Here is a 21676-nt window from a genome sequence, read left to right as displayed (position 1 = left end):
GTTAAGCCACTTGGGATACAAGTTTAATCAGAATGATTAAACAAGAGCCAAGACAATCAAGGAGATAGCCAGGCCCTTCTGCAGGAGGCCATGATTTGCTAATGGGAGGGAAATAGTTTTTGTGTCTGGGTCAGCATGGTTTGCTGTAGGGTGACCAGAGCAGGACAGTAAAGTGAACCATAAACCAGGCGAATTGTGTCATCATGGAAAGGAAAAGCTCACTGGAATTTGTGGAATTCTCAGGAGTGGGCTTTATGCTTCTACAATCCATTGACTGGGGATCTGAGTCCTTTTTAAGAGGGTGCAAAAGTCCCAGTGAGCACTAATGGTTATATTGGGTAAGTTTATTTCCCACTATGAGTCTGTGTTTACATCTGCATTCTTTTTAGTCCTCTTAAAGAAATTGCTACTACTCGGCTTGCATTTGGGCAGCTTTCCTCTTCCCTGCCTGTCCTCAGTGAACATATTTGACTCTGACAGTTTTGCTAATTTGGCAAGGGCTGAGGAAATTCTAATCCTGTTCTCTAATGTTCTGGCCATCCCTCCCATCTAGGAACTTAATGAGTTTGCTCCCTGCTCCCTTAAGCAAGTCACTGTTGAAAATGTGAAACAGAATCAAGCCTCAGAAATGTGCATACCAATGTAATCTCCAGTCTAGGGACTTTTCCAGCCCAGTTGCATAGTGAATTTGGTACCCTTACAACAGTTTGCATAAATGAATAATGCATAGAACAAGAACTCTGTCTTATAACAGCTTATGAATGCCCATTAGTCTTGCTCATTATTACCAGTTCTAAAGCATAAGAATTGTTGAGAAAAAATTTTCTACCCCAGAAGATTCACAAGTCAGACATAACCTAAATGGATTTAGCTTGACCACTGGGAGGCAGCTGCTATGGGATTAAGGTAAGGTAACAATCCCAAACCTGGAAGTTGACTCTAAATCAAGTTGGCATTTGGATGGTAAGGAGGGCTTAAGGAAGAAAGAGACATTTTCCTGACTTTGTGTGTGTGTGTGTGTGTGTTGGGGTGGTGGTTGAAGAGTCTAAACAAGCTAGAATTGTTAACTGTCTTGGAAGGTGTCGTCCAGAGTAGGGTATTTAAATAGATCTGGTTATTTGATCTCGTCAAACTTGAGCTGAGAGAGCATATTTTGAGAAGAGATGGGGCAAATTCAGACAGATCACAGTGAGAGCCTTCTACTTTTGGAAAAAAATCTTCAGAAACAGCCACTGACTTTCAGCTGCTTACATCCCAGCTAAGGAGAATGTGTGAGCAGATGCCTTGTCAAGACGTCCCTTCTTGCAAAAATTTGTTTTATTGTCTCATTTTTACAGGATGGGCTGGGACGGATAGGACTACAGTGTCCACTCTGTCTGGAGAGAGCTTCGTGATTCTCTGCGTCCCTTTTCCATAGTTTCCTTGGAGACCAGCAGGGCTGGAGCCCAGCATGAGTGCACTGTCCTTGTGGAGACATTGACTTCTGCTGTCAGCGCCACCTTCAGTGGTCAGCTTACATTCTCTGCCATTTTATTACATTCTCAGTAATACCTATAGCCTTTACCATTGAGTTGGGTGGATCAGGCCACATCAGGAGTTAGTAGTTCTTAATTACCAACTATATTGGAAAAGGGGTATTTTAAACTTGAGATGGAGCTGAACATTTAAAAATGTCCAGAGAAAAATAATTTATTTTTATGGTTTACATAAACTTTGAGCCACATAATTAAAAATACATACAAGTTAAAATGATTCTAGTTTGCTTTTTCTAAACTTGTTTCTTATTGTGTGTTTATTTTTCATCTGAGGGAGGCAGAGGAAACTTGGTATCCTAAGAATAGCCTTTTATTAATATCATGTAATATCTAGATATGCCAGAATTAGCCAGGAGTTATAGAGATTGTTTAGGCAGAATTGACTCTCTGCAGAACTGTAGGGAAAAGTTAATGTCAAGGTGCTCCCAACTTAGTTATGGTTGTTTTTCTCAAAATTCATTTTCAGGCTCCTAGGACTTTTATCCACACCCTATGCTAGCCAGGCCTCTATCTTCTACTGGCTATTGAAACCTATCTGGCCCCTGTCCCATCACTGCAAAGACCTACTAGGTTACTGCATAGGATTCTAGACTAATGGGTGTGTTAAACTTGCAGTCTTGGGAGGCTCCTAAACCTCAGTCTCTTCTTGGGTGTCCTAGATTCATTAGGGTCCTTCTACTGTGGCCTCTTAGACCATGTCCGTAAAGATGCCATAAAACAGTGCCCACCTCATTGTAATTCAACATACCCCAGATGCTTGCTTGCTTTTCTCAGATGGTTCCAACTTTTGGACTCAGTCACCTTCTTGGGTCCAGTCACCTATATCCTAGGCTTGAGAAAATCTGGGGCTTTACCTGCCTTCCCAGTGCCTCCTACATTCAGGCAGAGCATTAGACCAAACTGATGCTCCCCCCATATTTTATAGGTTTCTAGTCCCAATAACTTTCCAAAGCTCCATAACAACACAAATCAAAAGCAGTAGTCTCCATATTTTTTGAAATGTTTAAAAAAATTAGCATGTGCCTGCAATGCATATATGTCTGTCTAAATTATTTATATGTACTGGTGCATGAATATTTTACATATGTTAGAAGGGCATGCCAAAGTAGAAGATTTAAGAGGATAACATAATTTTGAATACAAATTCTGTATTTTTATATAGCCCTAATGGATTGTCTTGCATACTTTAGAGACTGCTCACTCAGGCCCACCTAACCAAAAGCTGTATCTGAGCTAATGAATTCATATATTAAACTCCCCAAAATGTGTCTTACATTTGGTTCCTTAAAGTTATAATTGAAAGGAATGGCTTTCCAATGGGTTCACTCGTATGCATATGTCTAAGGACTGCCTGCTCTTGACTTCCAGCCCCTATTTATAGACAGACTATATAATTCTAATCAACTTGTTCATCTAGCACTTTTGGGTTGAAAGAAAAGTTGAAAATACAGATATGAATGAGCATGCTTTAATGATGGGGCTGGGTGCCACTTTCTCTACCTTTCCACCACCCTCTATAGATTTAGTACACAAATTTATTTCTCTAGATGAAAATAACTAGGTCTCATGTCCCTGCAAAAGACAGCCTAAAAGTTCTTCTGTTGGGAACAAGTTAAAAAAATATGGCACATTTGTATAAGATGGGCTAGTACAAAACCATTCAAATTCTGTTTTTCGTGAGTGTTTAGAGATATGAAAACATTTTCATGATAGGCTAGGTGAAATAGGATGATAATCCATATCTAGTACATGCATAATCTATCCATCTATATGTATGTATAGATACAACTTTATAAAAAATCAGAAGAAAAAGCTAAAATGTTAATAGTAGTCATCTGTGATTTCATTTGTGTGTCTGTCTATGTTTCTATTTTCCTAATAAATGTGTGTCATGGAATTTGTTAGAATCAGAAATGCTATTACGGGAAGAAAGAAAGTGCTTAGGTTATGAGTCTCTGGCGTCCTTTGGGCCATGTGTCTGGAAACACTCTCTGCCCACAGATCTCCCCTGAGGAAGCTGGCCCTTTGGTTCTGCTCTTCATTTTTTGTCCCTTTCCTGCCCACTTCTGTTCTTTCATCTTTCCATTTTGCTTCTCAGCATTCTCTAATTCTACATCACTGGGAGAGGACTGACGTTCTTCCATGGGGTGCAGTTAAAACAGTGGCAGATGTTTGTACAAACTCCTTTGTAAAAATTCACTTTTAATATGAATTGTTTTTCTGATAGGACTCTGTAAAGAAGGTAGTTGACTAGGAAATGGGGTTGTTCTTGGCTCTGTCTCAGACTCCCTGAGTGGACTAGGGCTGTCCCTTGGGCCAGCCATTTTAAAACCACCTCTTTATGAGCAGCTGCAGCCTTCTCGGAGCATCAGTAGGATGTCACCTCCTACTGAGGTGCACTGCTGCTTCCTTTGAGGAAACAGATAGCATTATAAGCAGCCAGTACTTAAATTGTTTATGGAAATAATTAAGCACATTGTCAATAATGCATATTCTCTGAGAGTAAATATGTACTTCATTACCGCACAGTGCTGTACAAATCTGTAGGCAAGTCAGTGACGTTCCTCACCCCACTCCAGGAAAATGAACTGGGTTAAGGGATTTATATGCCAAAAGAGTGCAACTAATTATAAGCCCCAAATAGCACTAGAAAGTACATAATTCAAATATACTTTGCACTTATAATTGCTTCAAATAGTGAACACTCAAATATGAAATGGACCCTCTGACAGCTTTGTCAAAGCAGAAGATTTTTCTGGAAGGTTCAGTGGTGCTGGGATACAAAGTATTTGGTTAGGGGGACTGTTGATGATTTTCAATCATTTTGTCCTCAATGGTGTCCAAGGACAATGAATAAATATTTGAATTGGCAGTAATGCAAGTAGTGCAGCTGACAGTGGGGCACAACCCACTGGAGGGACACAGTAGTAGAAGAGACATGAATAAATCATCCAAATCATTGTCTACAAATGTTGGCTAAAGAGGGCTCTATTCTATGTTGGATTTTAGTCTTTACCAGGTCTCCTGATTCCAACAATGGAATAGCATAATAGTCAAGCTGTTTATGGATTTTCATCCTTCTCTAAACCAACTAGCAGGTAAAAGTGATGGCTGCATATACACAGCTGAGTTCATGTGAGGATTGCTCTCTACAGCTGTAGGTTCTTTCACTTATTCATTCATTCTAGGACTTACATTTTAGGGGGAAGACAGATGATAAAAGAAAAATTAGATAATTTTTAGAATCTAAATAAAAAATACATATTTTCAATAAATGTGTTAAGTAGCCACTAAAATTCAGGCTCCATGTTTTGTTTGGTTTTTATTTTTCTGTACCTTAATACCAACAGCATTGCCTGACACATAGCAGATACTCCAGAAATAGGCATTGAATGAAGAAGAAAAACATAAATAATATATTCAGATAAAGGGTTAGAAGTGATGAGACTATAATGGAGAAGGGAGGCTTTAACTTAGGCTAGTTGGGAAACAGCCTTTCAAGAACTGACATTTGAATAGAGATTAGAATGATAACACAGAGTTAGCCCTGTGTAGTTCTGAGGGTAGAATGTTCTAGACAGAGACCAAGAAAGTGTGATCTGTTTATGGAATGTCAGGAAGGCCAGTGGGGCTGAAGAGAATAAAGAGAAAGGGAGAGAGTCGGGATATGAGGCCAGGGTCCAGGGCAGGACCAGATGAAATATAGTCTTATAGACCAAGGTAACAGGTTTGCATTCTAATCTAAGAGTCATGGGAAGACATGAGGTGCTGTATTTAAAAATAACTTATTTTTACTATAGACATGATTGCCTTTATTAAATTATAGATAGCAAAACTACTGTTGCATGTAACACATTGAGAAACACCCTTTTAAGAAATATAGTAGAGGAAAAATGATTAGGGATACACTAAAACTCCAGTACTTTGGCCACCTCATGCGAAGAGTTGACTCATTGGAAAAGACTCTGATGCTTGGAGGGATTGGGGGCAGGAGGAGAAGGGGACGACAGAGATGAGATGGCTGGATGGCATCACCGACTCGATGGATGTGAGTTTGAGTGAACTCCGGGAGTTGGTGATGGACAGGGAGGCCTGGCGTGCTGCGATTCATGGAGTCGCAAAGAGTCGGACACAACTGAGCAACTGAACTGAACTGAATACTATAGGTGCAGTCATGAAGAAAAGTCAGATTTAAGAGAAATTGAGAAGATAAAATTGAGAATAGATGTAAGATGTGAGAGATAAGAAAGTCAGATGACTCCCTGACTCTTGCTGGAGCACCTGGATGGAGGGAAAAGGAGGAGAATTCAGCAATGAAATAACTTAGGAGCAATAAACACTTAACTGAAAGCAACCCATGCACTGCTTTTCATGTTGTACAGAGTATATGCAGATAAGAAAGGCAACCTCTGCTCTCAGGGAGCTTGCAATCTGGTGAGAGGACAGCAAGTAACAAAGCTGGCTAGAGAAGACATCATGATGTAGTAAAATGTAAAACAGATGTAAAAACCTTTAAACTAGAGCACCACAGAAATATTTGTTTAGGGCCTGAAAGAAACTAAGTTGTGATTCTCCTCTCTTCTCCTTTAAATAGGCTTTTCTTTCTCATTTTGAATGGAAAAATTCAGAGTATTCTTATTATTGTTAGGGTTGCCAGATAAAATATAAGACTAAAATGAGAACCTAAGGACTACAGTTTCAGTGTAAGGCTGAATTAAAAAATAAAGTTGCCTGGAGAAGAGGGCAACAACCACCGAACAAGAACCAAACCATCCTGGTCCTGTATTTGGCATTGGGTAGATTAAAACAACGACGACAACAAACCTCTTCTGGGAATTTGATCTTACGTGGGTTTTTAATTATGTTGCATCTTACATTGGCTCTTACATAGGTTTTTAACCAGAATTCATGTTATCTGTGTGTTCTAAAGTATCTCATAAGGAAAACTTAAACTAGACCCAGGTAGGTAGTATCCCAAAGCAATTGGTAGAGGCAAATGCGAATCCTCTCTAGAGAAATGTAATCTTAACCCAGATCTCAAAGTATTCTCACATTCATCCTTGATGTTAATCTCTCATTTTGATATTAATTTCTCATTTAAATTCTTTCTTTTCTGCAATTACCCTTTGTGTTTTTTCAGTTTTTTAACTTTATTGAGGCTTTTAGTGCTAAGTCAAAGAACTCTCTTGGTAAATGTCCCATTGCACTTGAAAATATGTGGGTTGTTTTCAAGATACCTTTTTTTTTTTTACATTTTAGTATAACATTTTTATTACCACCAGCACCTGTAGTATGTTTTCTTTTTTAATTTTAATTTTTTAATATCAAAAACATTTTGTATTGGCGTATAGCTCAAACATCTTTTGACATTGATTTCTAATGTAATTCCATAGTGGTAAGAGAATAGACTCTGTATGATTTCAGTACCTTTAGACCATGACATTTTTGCACTTTGTTTTGTGTCCCTGAATATGTTTCCGTGTCTCCTGGTTTATAGTGTATGGGAACTTGAATAGAATTTGTACTCTACTGTTGTGTGAAAATGGTATAAATCTCAATTATGTTGAGTTGGTTAAAAAAAAATAGAAATATTCTGACATTAAAGGAGAGTGGTCACAGTTTAAAAACATGAGCCATAAGGAAATCAGATGCTCTGAATGCAAGTCAGCAGAAATAATAGACAGCAGAATCAGACCCACAGAGACTACAGATCTTGAAATTATCTGACATAAAAATAAAAATTTAATATTTCAGAGAAATGAAAGAGCATTTTGAGAGTAGAAAAGTAACCAAACAGTTGAAAATAACCATATGTAAACTCTGTAAGTGAAAGACATAAAAATTCAAATTTAAAACTCAATGGATAGATTAAGTAGATTAGGCACAAGAGGCAGAAAACTAGTAAACTCAAACACAAATACAACGAAAGAAAATTCAGTCCAGATAGACAAAAAAGCAAACAGGAAAGAGCAATGAGAGATAGTGGAGGTTAAAATGAGAAGGTCTAATATATGTTAAAGTTCCAAAAAGAGATGATAGAATGTGAAAGAGGCAATGTTCAAAGAGAACAGAATACCTAAGAATTTTCCAGAGTTGTTAAAAGATAACTAGGCTGGGCTGGAAGAAACACAAGCTGGAATCAAGATTGCCGGGAGAAATATCAATAACCTCAGATATGCAGATGACACCACCCTTATGGCAGAAAGTGAAGAGGAACTAAAAAGCCTCTTGATGAAAGTGAAAGTGGGGAGTGAAAAAGTTGGCTTAAAGCTCAACATTCAGAAAACGAAGATCATGGCATCTGGTCCCACCACTTCATGGGAAATAGATGGGGAAACAGTGGAAACAGTGTCAGACTTTATTTTTGGGGGACTCCAAAATCACTGCAGATGGTGATTACAGCCATGAAATTAAAAGACGCTTACTCCTTGGAAGAAAAGTTATGACCAACCTAGACAGCATATTAAAAAGTGGAGACATTACTTTGCCCACAAAGGTCTGTCTAGTCAAGGCTATGGTTTTTCCAGTAGTCATGTGTGGATGTGAGAGTCGGACTATAAAGTAAAGCTGAGCGCTGAAGAATTGATGCTTTTGAACTGTGGTGTTGGAGAACACTCTTGAGAGTCCCTTGGACTGCAAGGAGATCCAACCAGTCCATTCTAAAGGAGATCAGTCCTCGGTGTTCTTTGGAAGGATGATGCTAAAGCTGAAACTCCAGTACTTTGGCCACCTCATGTGAAGAGATGACTCATTGGAAAAGATTCTGGTGCTGGGAGGGATTGGGGGCATGAGGAGAAGGGGGTGACAGAGGATGAGATGGCTGGATGGCATCACCCACTCGATGGATGTGAGTCTGAGTGAACTCTGGGAGTAGGTGATGGACAGGGAGGCCTGATGTGCTGCAATTCACTTGGCGGCAAAGAATCGGACATGACTGAGCAACTGAACTGAACTAGGCATTAGTCCCAAGAAACAGCATAAACATATAATTATATCTTTGATCTGAAAGAAGACCTATTATACTAAAATAGAATAATCAAGAAAATGAACAGCTTTTAGACTGTGGAGAAGAATCAAGAGACTTAATAAAGAGAAGGAAAATACCTTGAGAAGCAGATGTGAAATTTTGGTGTATGAAAGAATATCAGTCATTTCAGAAAGACACTAAAAGAGTTGCAGGAAGTTCTCTGAAATTGTGATGAAAGACTTGGAATAATAAAATATAAGAGCCAGAGGAGAACTTAGGCTCAAAGCCCAGCTTAAATGTTAGAAGAATATGAGGGATTTTTGTTTGTTTCTTTTGAATACTCTGCTTCTTCCAAAAGAATGAGTCTTTTTCTGAGTTTCCAGTGAATTTTGTGTTTATGCTGTCACTCTTATCCAGTGGGGGTGTTGTGAATTATTAATGATCTGCCATATTCAGGGAATATATCTTACTCATCTCTGCAACCCTAGTCCCTAGTGTTATGCCCAGCATTAATTTATCCCTTTTGCAAGTATATTTTGGGTTCTACTATATGCTGTGGCTACAATGATGACTAATTCCTGATACAATATGGAGCTTATGGTCTATGGATCAATGCAGCAAGTAAAAAGATATTGTAGAATGCTATGTGATCAGTGTTACTAACAGAATTGTGAACAATTTATGAAGAAAAAAGAGTGTGTGTGTGTGTGTGTGTGTGGTGGGGGGTTCCTAGAGGAAGTGGAAGCTTAGATGAGATCTGAAAAGTGAGTTTGAGGGGGGGAGAGGGTGGAAACTTTTTAATGTGGAAAAGCCTGGAGGTAGATAAGAGCTGAATTTATGGAGATAATTCCTTTAGTAAATGGGTTCATGAGATTCTCCTTGAAGAAACCATAGAGAGAGTGGCAAAAACCTTGTTAGAATACAGCATAGATGCCCTCACCTTAAAAACATACAGGTTTTTAAATTAAAGAATGGGAAAAGTACAAAAGTGGTTTCCAAAGAATTTGAGGTAGCACCTGTAGAGTAGATGTTAGGACTCAAGTAAGCATGAAGAGATAGGAGAGAGAAGATGGAAGAAACCAGTGGCTAAATTACGAAGTTTTTATGTCATGCTCAGGAATACAGGTTTTACACAGAGCTGTAGGAAATCATTTTAGATTTGTAGGCAGTTGTCACAACAGGTTTAAGTTTTAGAAAGCATGCCATTTTGCAGGATAGAGCATGAAATTCAGAAGTGAAAGAATAGAAAAAGATTAGAATTAGGGAGACCAGTTAAAAAGACTATTGCAGTATCCAGATGAACTATGTTTATGACCTGAACTATAGTACTGGATGTGGGTTGATGTGGACAGGGTGAACAACGTTTAGAAAGTAGAAATGACTTGGTGACTCTTTGGGTTGAATTATGTCCCCCAAACAATGTGTTCACATGCTAACCCCTGGTGCCTGTGAATGTGACCTTACTTGGAAATAAATTCTTTGCAGATATAACAAAATTAAGATGAGTTTCTACTTGTAGGTCGCTCAATCCTATCCGACTCCTTGCAACCCCATGGAATGTAGCCCACCAGGCTCCTCTGTCCATGGAATTCTCCAGTCTAGAATACTGGAGTGGGTTGGCTTTCCCTTCTCTGGGGGATCTTCCCAACGCAGGGATCGAACCTGAGTCTCCTGCTTTGTAGGCAGGTTCTTTACCATCTGAGCCACCAAGGAAGCCTCACAGTAAATTAGGGTGGCCCCAGTCATTGGATTTAGGGGTCACACACTAGATTAGAGTAGCCCCTAAATCCAGTGATTTATATTTATATAACAAGGCATGTGAAGACAGACATACAGTTTCAGAAGGAAGATGTTAATGAGATCACGAAGGAAGAGATTAGAGTAATGTAGTTGTAAGCCAAGGAAGGCAAGGATGACTAGAAACCACCAGAAGCCAGGAAGAGGTGAGGAAAGAACCTCCCTTGGAGCCTCCAAAAGGAGTCACTTACGCTGACTCCATGATTTTGGATTTCCAGCTTCCAAAACTGTGAGAAACATAGATTTCTGTTGTTTTAAGCCAGTTCAATTTGTAATTCTTTGTTATAGCAGCCCTTGGAAATGAATGCAGTGATAATAGTGTTTAGTGGCCGTCATTTTTCCTCTGTGTTTCTGCCTTCCTTTTTCAAATATTGGAAAGATCGCTACTAGTTCTTCTTGGTAATTCACCTGTTTCTTTATAAGAGGAAGAGGAATGCTCTGTCTTACGTGATTGAGGAGTTTGGGAGAAGGGACTCAGCATGCTTGAGATGGGAAGTTTAATGGGGGTGGCGGAGTGTTAGGAGGCTCACTTTTTATGGATCTAACATGTATTCTCCACTTTGATCTGTTTCTGTATTCCACCCCCCCACCAAATCTTAATGCTCACCTGGTTCTGAATTGTGGAGAGAAGTATTTGTAATAAAGCCCAGAAAGAGGAGGAGAAATAATAGTTTCTGGGAATTTGGGCTTGAGCAGCTGAGTGGTACTCTATTTGGAACCATATACTCAGGAGTAGGGGTCGTTGACACAGGTGGGAGCTGATGACATATAGAAGGTGCTTGATATATTGGCTAAACTGAAGGTGGTCCAAGCCCCTATTTTTTTTCCAATTTTTTTATTTTTTAGAAATTTATTTCTTTTAATTGAAGGATAATTGCTTTACAGAATTTTGTTGTTTTCTATCAAACATCAACATGAATCAGCCATAGTTATACATATCAAGCCCTTCATTTTAAGGATGAGTAAACTGAGCCCCAAGGAATCTCAGCCACTTGTTCAAGATCATACAGAACAAATGAAGACTTGGAAACTTCTGTTCCTATGAATTCCAAGTGACTTTTCTATCTCTTCCACACTGCCTCTATTTAAGATTACATATCCTTGTTTAAAAATATTCCCACACTCACTCTAAAAGATCTTAATATGCAGGCTTACTGTGCTATTCAAGACTGCTGATTCGTCTATCCATTATTAAAAGCCCACATCACATTGTCAGCTAATGAATGTCTGTCCAGGCACAGCCTTGGGACATTCAGCTGGACTTTGCACTAAGTCTACCCGCATCGTGTAACTAAGAGCCTTCCTCCCTCTGCAGAAGGGGTCCCCAGGATATTTCATCATTGCAGTTTTCATGTCCAGACTTTGCTTGGAATCTCCAATCTATTCAGGATACTGTGCCAAAGTTAAACTGCCTGGAGCAAAACAGAACAATCCTTTGGATCCTGAAATAAGTGTCCAGGGCTGCGGGAGCCAAGCTGGAGAAGGCAGAGGGACTGGGTGTGCAGTCTCCCCTAAATCATATGTTTTATTACCTCTCTATTCAGGTAAGAGAAGGTTACAGAAAGCATAACCTTTCATTTCCTGACTCTGTTTAGGTGCACTTCACAACCTCAGCGTCCACGGAAATTCTCCAGCTAAATATATCGTTAGAAAAAAAGAAAAAACAAGACAACATACGTTGTTCTCCCTTGCTGCCTAAACAGAAACAAAACTGCTGAAAAACAAAATTTACTCTCCAACAGACATATTTTCTGGTCATTACTTTTTGCCCAAATTGCTCGTTTGTGTAAGCAAACTAGAGCTTGTGTAAACAAGTTCTGTTATCTAGAGGAAAAAAAAAAAATCTAAGCACCATCCTCTGTGATAGGCTCTTAAAAAAAAAAAACCAAAAAGGAGCCTCTTTCATTTCTAAGAAGATATTTTGAAAGACTCTGCCTATTCATCATCAGGAATATTTTAAAGAAGTGATGTTTTCTTTTGTGTATCTTCAAGTCACTATAGCAACTGGATCACTTTCTGCTCGTTAATCAGGTGGCACCAGCCAGAGAATCTATCCTTCCCCCTAGGTTTGGAGCCTTTGCTTCTTACTTTACCTTTTGAAAACTTCACAGAATTTGGAAATAGTTTTCTTCAAAAATGTTTCCCTTGATCTGCGAGTTTTTCTGTGTTCAAGGTCTTCTTCGTCACTACACATTTTCTCTCTCGTGGTATTTGATGGCTTCTGTGGAGTACTGGGTATGTTTCGATTGCTCCTTTTTTCTGTACTTCTGTGCTTTGATTTCTTACAGCCCTGGGAGGTTTTGCTGAGTCTCTAGAGTTGTGTGGTAGATTATATAGAGACCTACTTCCTCTTCCTTGTGTAGACTATCAGCCACAAGTACATGTACAGTTAAAAGTGGAGTTTTGTTTCCTTTAATGTTCCTTTTAAGCCCCTCCTCCTTGTCAAAAGTCATCAATCCCATATTGATTTTCATCACAAACACTTGGACCTGCTGAAACAGTGTTGAGTGAGCGATGACCATAGCTCATCATTGTTCAGTGATCTGAGGGATTCAGTGACTGGGTTCCCCAATGTCCATACATTCTTCTGAATACTCAGTTTGCATGCCAGTTCCTGGATGACTCTAAACATTATACAAAATGGGGCCAGAGGACCTTGGAGGGCAGGTAGTTCAGAAGCTGCTTAACTGGAGTCTGGTTTGCAGAAATGTTTGGTGGACCAGCACAGGGTTGACCTCTATTATGTCTAAAGAAATCAAAAGATTTCTCATGACAGTCTGGATTACACTCAGGTTCTACCTGCAACAACAGATAGCTGAGCAGCAAATGACTCATCTGAACTGTTGGACCCCTGGCCCTAGGCCTGAGCTCCCCAGCTGGCCAACCCAACCGTGGTTCCTGCCTGGCACCTGCAGGGATTTGAAGTTAGGCCCTTGATCTTGTTTGGTTTCCACCCCCACCCCCCCTTTTGTACAGATTAAAAAAACTGAAACCTACACTTTTCAGGACTTGACCTAAGCAAGAAGCTAATTAGTGTCAGTTTGAGCTTTCAATGTAGATTTACTGACCACTAGCCCAGGGCTTCAAGTTCTTTGATGATCAAAAGTACATTTTATAGTGTTTCTCGGGTAGAACGGAGTTCACAGGAGATACACACTTGAAACTATGGCTCTTTAAGAACTACACACATCCACACACATGATCAACTGCAACTGGCAATGCTATAACAAATCTTGTCAGCGTGAGCTTTTTGAATAACACTCTGCATGTTATTTAGAGTAAGAATGGCATTTTTTTGCGGTTGTAGAGGAACAAAGTACTGGAGCTGAGCGTGTGCATGTGTATATGTATGGGATGGGTGGGGTGAGACGGGAGAGACCCTCTGAGCACATTCTCCAAAAGTGGTAGTTTTTCAGGGCTTCTTAAGTGTACTGGATTGAGGTGAGGACTAGGATTAGAAAAAAGTGGAAAGAAAGTTAGAAGCAGCACTGTGATTTATCTAGAGAAGGTACTGAAAGAGCAGAAACATTTTTATGTATTTGCTTCCCCACCTGTTCGTGAAGGGCACATGTCCTGTTTCCAGCACAGAGTTAGTCTCTGCACCCCCAATCACATGTTAGAACACTGATGTGTCTGTGGTGTATGGGGGGGTGTTCCCCAAGCACACATGTGTGTGCATATGAATGTACCCACAGCACGTATATAGGTTTTGTGAGGGTGGGCAATGAATTACTGAATGAAAAGGTAATACTCTTCAGGTTTTTGAGAGCCCTTTCTCCTTGTAGCCATTCCCAAAGACAACAAAGATTAATAAACAAATCCTAGTTGTTTTGGTGCTGCAGTAAATAAAATGAAAAGTTGACCATAAAAGAGAACTCAGGCTATGGCTATACTTAGTCCAAACAGTCCATGGGGAAATGAATCCATTATCATAATAAAAATAAAAACATAGCACCTGCTAATGAGGCAAGCCACCCTGAGATATGACGGCTTGCGGGGCCTTGCAAGGATGGAGATGCGGGACTGCGGAGCCACAGTAGCCCTAACACAGGGGCTTTGTGATGACAGAGAAAACATTCTGTGAAATAGCCGAATGCCCAATCTCTACAAAGCCAAACTCTTCTTAATGAATCTCATGTGACTGCTCTAACAGAATTCCGGTGGCACTTAGGTCTGAAAACAAGAGGGATTTCACAGTGTCATTAATTCTACACAATAACACATGAAGTAGAGAGCAGGCTAACAATTGTCTGTCGAATTTGCAGAGAGCTTGGCCCCACCATGAAATATCTTTGATTGGCTGTCTATCTTGTAGGATTCTTTGAGGTAATTGCTGGCAGTGTCTTCCCTTCATTTCGTATTTTATGGGCCTGATTATTCTGTGAATGCTCTTCTATTTTCTTTCTCCATGGCATGGGAACACCCCAGGACAAGTTTTCAAAAAGAGCTCTGTTTTATAAGGCAGGCCCCTTTGCAGTCAGCTGAGATTCCTCTCAGGAACCATAAGGATTCTGTCTCTAAGGCCATTATTCTTTCTGCTGTTCCTCAGCCCTCCAGGAGCCTTCATTCATATTGGCAGGTGATAAGCTATTTTCAAGTCACGGGCAATCATAGTAATTCGGCATTTTTCCTTATTAGCACCTCTGAATGGAGAAAGTGTGTGGAAACTGCTCATCTGTGCTGTCTCTTTTCTCTAGGCTTGGGGTTTTTATGCTCCAGATGGGCTGTGTTGTTAGTCCAAAGGGATTAAATGGAAGAGCATCCTTCAGTCTTTCTAATGGTCACAAATGACATGGATGAGATGCTCAGCGTTTCTTTCTTCACTTTGAGAGAAGCCACCGACCTGGTAGGAGAGCCATTGCTATTTTCATTCCTGGGTCTTGAGACAGTTTTGAATAAGATGTTGTCAAATGATGGATGCACACGTGGGTGCCTGAGCGCATTTGTGTTTCTTGTCAGTTATGAGAGCAATTTTCCAAAGCTTTGATACATTTTAGGAATCTCCAGTGTTTTCTAAAGAAACTTGGCACTGAGGGAAGTGGGGCTGGCTTGACCGCAGAAGGCTCAAAACCTCATATATTTTGGTGTGTGAATAGAAGGGAAGAGGATTCAGTCTCCATAGCACACCACCCCAAACACCGACATTCTTTACCAACACTGTCAAAGATGAAAGGGCTTATAATGCAATGAGAATTAAATGGGCAAACATTTAGAATTATTTGGAGGCACCTGTGATTTATCCAGCCCACCATGATCCCTTCTGTAGGTGCATTGTTGTCAATAATTCTGTCTATGTGCAGTAAATACATGTAATTATTTTTTATGATGAACTGATTATTTCATTCGTTTAACATTTTGGCTGACAGCTGTGCCACCTTTTTGAGGCAGTGCATTTAGTCTTCTGTATGGATATTTCTAAGCAGGTGGCAAGCACTTCAGGGACTAAGAACTATGGTGTCTAAAACTAGTGGATTATTTGAAAATTGTGTTTTCTCTAAGACTTATGTTTAATACATATAATGGAAAGTTTGAGAAAATTTTGTGTCTCGATGCTGGTTTGGGAAGCTGTACATTCTAAATGCCTGGAACATGGACAGGCATGATGAGATAGGGTATCTGATGGAAAGACAAATCAGTAGAAAACATGTGGTTTGCCTTTAATGGATGCCAAGAGCTACTCATTCCTTCCCTTTACAGTTTTGCAAACTGGGATTGCTTTTCTTTTAACATTTTACAGGCTTACCTCATTTCATTGCACTTCACAGATATTGCGTATTTTACAAATGGAAGGTTGTGGCAACCCTGTATTGAGCAAGACTGTTGGCATCATTGTCCCAACAGCATTTGCTCGCTTCATGTCTCTGTGTCATATTTTGGTAATTCTCACACTATTTCCAGCTTTTTCTTTATTATTGTATGTTTCTCCCTGTTTCCTGAGACACAGTATTGAAATTAGGCCAATTGGGGTTGCAAAGAGTCAGACGTGACTGAGCAGCTGACCAACAACACAACAAATAATCCTACAGTGGCCTCTAAGTGTTCAAGTGAAAGCAAGAGTTGCACGTCTTTCACTTTAAATCAGAAGTTAGAAGTGATTATGCTTAGTGAAGAATGCAGGTCAAAAGCTGAGGTAGGCTGAAAGCTAGGCTTCTTGTGCCAACTAGTCAGCCAAGATGTGAATGCAAAGGAAAAGTCCTTGCAGGAAATAAAGAGTGCTACACCAGTGAGCACACAAGTGATAAAGTGAAACAGCCTTATTGCTAATGTGGAGAAAGGTTGAATGGCCTGGATAGAAGAGAAAACCAGTCAAAAATTTCCCTTAAGCCAAAGCCTAATCCAGAACAAGGCCCTAAGTCTCTTCAGTTCTACAAAGGCTGAGAGAGGTGAGGAAGCTACAGAGAGAAAATGTTGAAACTAGCATAGGTTGATTCATGAAGTTTCAGAAGCCATCTTTATAACATAAAAGTGCAAAGTGAAACAGCAAGTGTTGACATAGAAGTGGCAGCAAGTTATCCAGGTTTAATTAAGACCATTTATGAAGGTGGCTTCATTAAACAACAGATTTTCAATGTAGACAAACCAGACTTCTGTTGGATGGTACCATTTAGGACTTTCATAGCTAGAAGAGATGTCACTGCCTGGCTTCAGAGTGTCAAGGACAGGCTGACTCTCTTGTTATGGGCTAATGTAATTGGTGACTCGAAGTTGAAGCCAATACTCATTTACCATTTTGAGAATTTTAGGGGCCTTAAGAATTATGCTAACTCTATTCTGCTTGTTCTCTATAAAATGGAACAACAAAGCCTGGATGACAGCACATGTATTTACAACATGGCTTGCTGTGCTTAGCTGCTCAGTCATGTCTGACTCTTTGTGACCCCATGGAATGTAGCCCACCAGGCTTCTCTTTCCATGGGGATTCTCCAGGCAAGAATACTGGAGTAGGTTGCCATGCCCTCCTCCAGGGGGGTCTTCCTAACCCAGAAATTGAACCCAGGTCTCCAGCAATGCAGGTGAATTCTTTACTGTCTGAGTATCTTAAGGCCACTGTTGAAATCTGATCACAAAAAAGAGTATTAGTATTCACAGACAATGTATCTCGTCACTAAAGAGCTCTGATGGAGATGTTCAATAAGATTAATGCTGTTTTCTTTCTTGATAACACAACATCCTTACAGCACCCCATTGATCAGGGAGTCATTTTGAGTTTCAAGTCTTATTATTTAAGAAATCTCATAAGGCTGTTGCTGCCATAGATAGTGATTCCTCTGAGGATCAGGGTAAAATTAATTGGAAAAGTCAATTGAAAACTTTCTGTATAGGATTCACCATTTTACATGCCATTAAGAACACTTGTGATTCATGGGAAGAGGTCAAAATATCAGCACTTACAGGAGTTTGGAAGAAATTGATTTCAACCTTTATGAATGACTTTGAGGGGTTCAAGACTTCAGTGGAGGATAGGGCTTCCCAGGTGGCTCAGTGGTTAAGAATCTTCCTGCAATGCAGGAGACATGGGTTTGATCCCTGGGTCAGGAAGATAGCCTGGGGGAGGGCGTGGCAACCCACTCCAGTATTCTTGCCTGGGTTCTCCTGTGGACAGAGGAGCCTGGCAGGCTACAGTCCATAGGGTTGCAAAGAGTCAGATGTGACCGAAGTGACTTGGTATAAATAGCAAGAGAACTAGAACTCAAGGTAGAGTCTGAAGATGTGGCTGATTTGCTGCAATCTCATAATGAAATTTGAACACATGAAGAGTTGCTTTTTATGGATGAGCAAAGAAAGTAGTTTCTTGAAATGGAATCTACTCCTGATAGAGATGCTATGAAGACTGTTGAAATGACAGCAAAAGATTTAGAATATTACATAAACTTAGTTGATAAAGCAGTGGCAGGGTTTTAGAGGATTGACTCCAATTTTGCAAAAAGTGTTACTGTGTTAAAATGCCATCAACACATTGATGGCATTGCCTGCTTCAGAAAAATCATTTGTGAAAGGAAGAGTCAATCGATGTGGCAGACTTTACTGTTGTCTAATTTTAAGAAACTGCCAAAGCCATCCCAACTTGCAGCAATCACCACCCTAATCAGTCAGCTTCCATTAACGTTGAAATAAGACCCTCTACCAGCAAAAGATTATGACTTGCTGAAAGCTTGGATGAAGGTTAGCATTTTGTAGTTATAATGTGTTTTGAAATTAAGGTACTTATATTGTTTTTTAGATATACCATTGTATACTCAATAGACTTCAGTGTAGTGTAAACGTAGCATTTGCACTGGGTGAAGAGAAACAGATTTTGTTAAGTTGCTTTTTTGTGCTATGTGCTTTACTGTGGCGATCTAGAACTAAACCCACAACATTTCCAGGATATGCCTGTAATTTCAAACTTACAAAAAAGTTGCAAGACTAAAACCATTTATCCTTTACTCAGATTTATCTGTTGTTTACACTCTGATTGCTGTATAATTTACTCACTTGGTTTTATGTATATGTATATACATATACCTTAAAAATATACATATACTTTAGAAACATATGTGTGTGTTTGCATGTATGTATACACGGGTTTCCTTGGTGGCTCAGACAGTTACGAATCTGCGCACAATGTGAGAGACCCAAGTTCAGTCCCTGGGTTGGGAAGATCCCCTGGAGAAGGGAATGGTTACATATATTTTCCCCTGAACTACTGAAAATACAATGCATACATTGTGGCCCTTATCTCTAAATATTTCAGTGTATATTTCTTAAGAATAAATACATTCTTTTATATAACCACAGTATAGTCATTAACTTCAAGAAATTTATCAGTGATAAATACACTGATCTACCCTCTATATTCCACTTTTTTTCAGTTGACTGTCATGTCCAATGGGGATCTGTTCTGGAATTACACATTGCATTTAGTTGCTTGTCTCTTTCATAATCTGGAGCAACTCCTCGGTCTTCTTTGTCCTTTGTGACACATTTTTGAAAGGCAGCAGTTCCTTTTTAATAGCATGTTTCTCATTTTGCTTTTGCCTAATATTTCTTATTGGTTAGACTCAGGTTAAACGTTCTCAGCCAAACTGTTGCATAAGTCATGTGGTGTCCCTCTCAAGCCATCCTATCCAGAAATATACAGCATCCATCCATCCGTCTGCCCCTCTTTAGTGGTGTTAATTTGCACTGTTGTATTCTTGCATCTCAAGAAATTTCCTTGAGCTGTAATCCAGCACACCACTCAGCCCCTGAAACTGGTAAACAGTTCCTCTACAACAGCTACAAAGATGATGTTCCAAGAGAGGCAGGACAAGGGGTTTCAGAATTCAGAGCTCAACATCCAGGCAGGAAGAGATAAAACAATATTAGTAATTATGCCATTAATAATATCTATAAGAAATGGCAGTATTTATTGAGCCCTTACCATATGCGAAGTACTTAATTATGTATTTTAAATGGTGTATTAGGTTTCTATTGCTGTTGTAACACATTACCATAGCCAGCTGAAAACATTACAGACTGATTATTTTACTGCTCTGTGGGTTAAAAGCTGATACGGGTCTCAGCTAAAATCAGAGTTGTGGCAGGGCTGGCTCCTTTCTGGGGGCTCTACATAGAGAATCCAATTCCTTACTCATCTGTGTCGTTGGCAGAATTCAGTTCTTCACAGTTGTAGGACTGAGATCCATCTCCTTACTGGCTATCTTTGAGGGTTGTATCCAGCTTTGAGAGACCACCTACATCCCTCGGCTTGAGCGGTGGTGGGGGGCTTCAACTAGCTTCAGAGCCAGCAGTGACGGCTCTCCCCTTCTCTCTTATTTCTCTCTGACTGTAGATAGAAAGGTTCTCCACTTTTAAGGACTCATGTGCTTAGGTTTTGCCCATATGGATAATCTAGGATAATATCCCCATCTTAAAATCTTCCACATTAATCACATCTTCAAAGTCCCTTTTGCTGCAGAAGGCAACATATTCGTGGGATTCAGGGATTAGGGTGTGGATATCTTTCGGGGAGCTGTTACTCCCCGAAAGAGGGATTGACTCCCAGCAATGCTGCCAGGCAGGTACCGAAATTGCCCCCAGTATGTACAATGATACTGAAGTTTAGAGAAGTTAAATGCTTTTCCCAGAATCAGACAACTGCTAAAGAGGCTGAGCCTGGATTAATTTCAAGCCGAAGGGTTTATCTAATCTGGAGGATTAACATTTTTATTTTAGCAGCAGAATCCTTCATCAAATGGAAACTTATGAAAAATCAAATCCATAAAAAAAGAGGAAAGCAAAGCTGCTCTGGCTAAATTGGGAGAAGTGGACAGTGGGGGAGAGAAAGGCTTCACAGAATAGGAGGCTGACCACTCACAGTCCAGTCTCTGCTTCCACACAAGCACGTGAGGCCCATAGACAAGTGTGTAGTAACTTGGCTGGCACAGCGTGCTCTGGGGCTGGAGTTCGGCTCTTCCACTCCCCACAAGGGCCCTTTCAAACCTGTACCATAGGTTTGCTTGTTAGGAATCTGCTTGTCTGTTTGTTCTAAAACTGTGGATTGAGCATCTACTCAGGGTGGGCAGGATTCAGAAACTGATGAAAGGACAGCAAAGAAAATAACGTCCCTGCCTGCCTGACTGGCAGTTACGTGTTAATGAAGAAATACAGCAAACAAGTTTTAAAACTGCATACAAAATTGAAATAAGAGATCATTGCATGTGATCTGCCAGCATTGAAAAAAGGTAATTGATGTGCGTATGTGTGTTTGTTGAGGATGAGAATGGAGGTGAGGAGTGGGGGCAGGAAGGAGAAAGAGAAAGAGCGAGAGAGAGACAGAAAGAAAGGCTGGCTTTAGGTTGAGTGCTGAAGGGAAGCCTCTTAGAGGTGATGTTTAAACTGAGATGTGATGACAGGAAGGAACCAGCCAGGTTAATATCTAAAGTATTCCAGTGGAAGAAACCACAGCTCAGGCAGGGCCTGGGATCAAGAATAGGCCAGAAACAATCATGAGCAGGAGCCCCCAGTGTAGCTGGAGAGTGAGGATGAGGGGAGCGAGGTAGTGTTGAGGTCAGAGTCCTGGAGGAGGCTAAAATTAGTAAGGCTCTTTGGATTTAAAAACACATCTGTCAGTTGCCCAGCGTTTTCTACTAATTCTAACTTGAATCAGTCTTAGAATCCCCAGTGCAGGATCCCTGGCTTCTTGGCTGAGCAGAAGTGTTACACCCTATCAGATGAGGTTTCTGTTCACTGGACAGGGTTCCAATGCTTTTTCCTGATTTCTTGCTAAGTTCCCAGGTGGCCCATCCCAGTAATGCACACTGGGCACATAATGTGCCAGTCAGACAATGGCTCTGGGTAATTGTCGTTAGCCATGTGTGCCGTGGTCAGGGTAAGCAGTTACTGATTTCATGGT

The 21676-nt window shown here is 40.2% G+C and overlaps 1 protein-coding gene and 1 long non-coding RNA gene across 7 annotated transcripts in view; one reads left to right on the top strand and one right to left on the bottom strand.

Moving 5' to 3' along the window:
* Nucleotides 1–1740, top strand: part of LOC147367055 (uncharacterized) — a 38576-nt gene extending 36836 nt beyond the window's left edge. For all 3 annotated transcript variants that reach the window (XR_015169754.1, XR_015169756.1, XR_015169755.1), the window contains one exon: nt 1338–1740. This is a non-coding gene — a long non-coding RNA (uncharacterized LOC147367055). The remainder of the gene's footprint in view (nt 1–1337) is intronic.
* Nucleotides 1–21676, bottom strand: part of PCSK5 (proprotein convertase subtilisin/kexin type 5) — a 522373-nt gene that overhangs the window by 55153 nt on the left and 445544 nt on the right. The gene's annotated exons all lie outside the window — the stretch shown is intronic.

The sequence above is a fragment of the Bos grunniens genome, chromosome 8, assembly GCF_055505025.1.
Source record: "Bos grunniens cultivar Pamir isolate PY7600 chromosome 8, Bosgru_T2T1.0, whole genome shotgun sequence".
Taxonomy (NCBI): Eukaryota; Metazoa; Chordata; class Mammalia; order Artiodactyla; family Bovidae; genus Bos; species Bos grunniens.
Note: the sequence above shows the minus strand (reverse complement) of the source record. Positions and strands in the feature narration are given on the sequence as shown.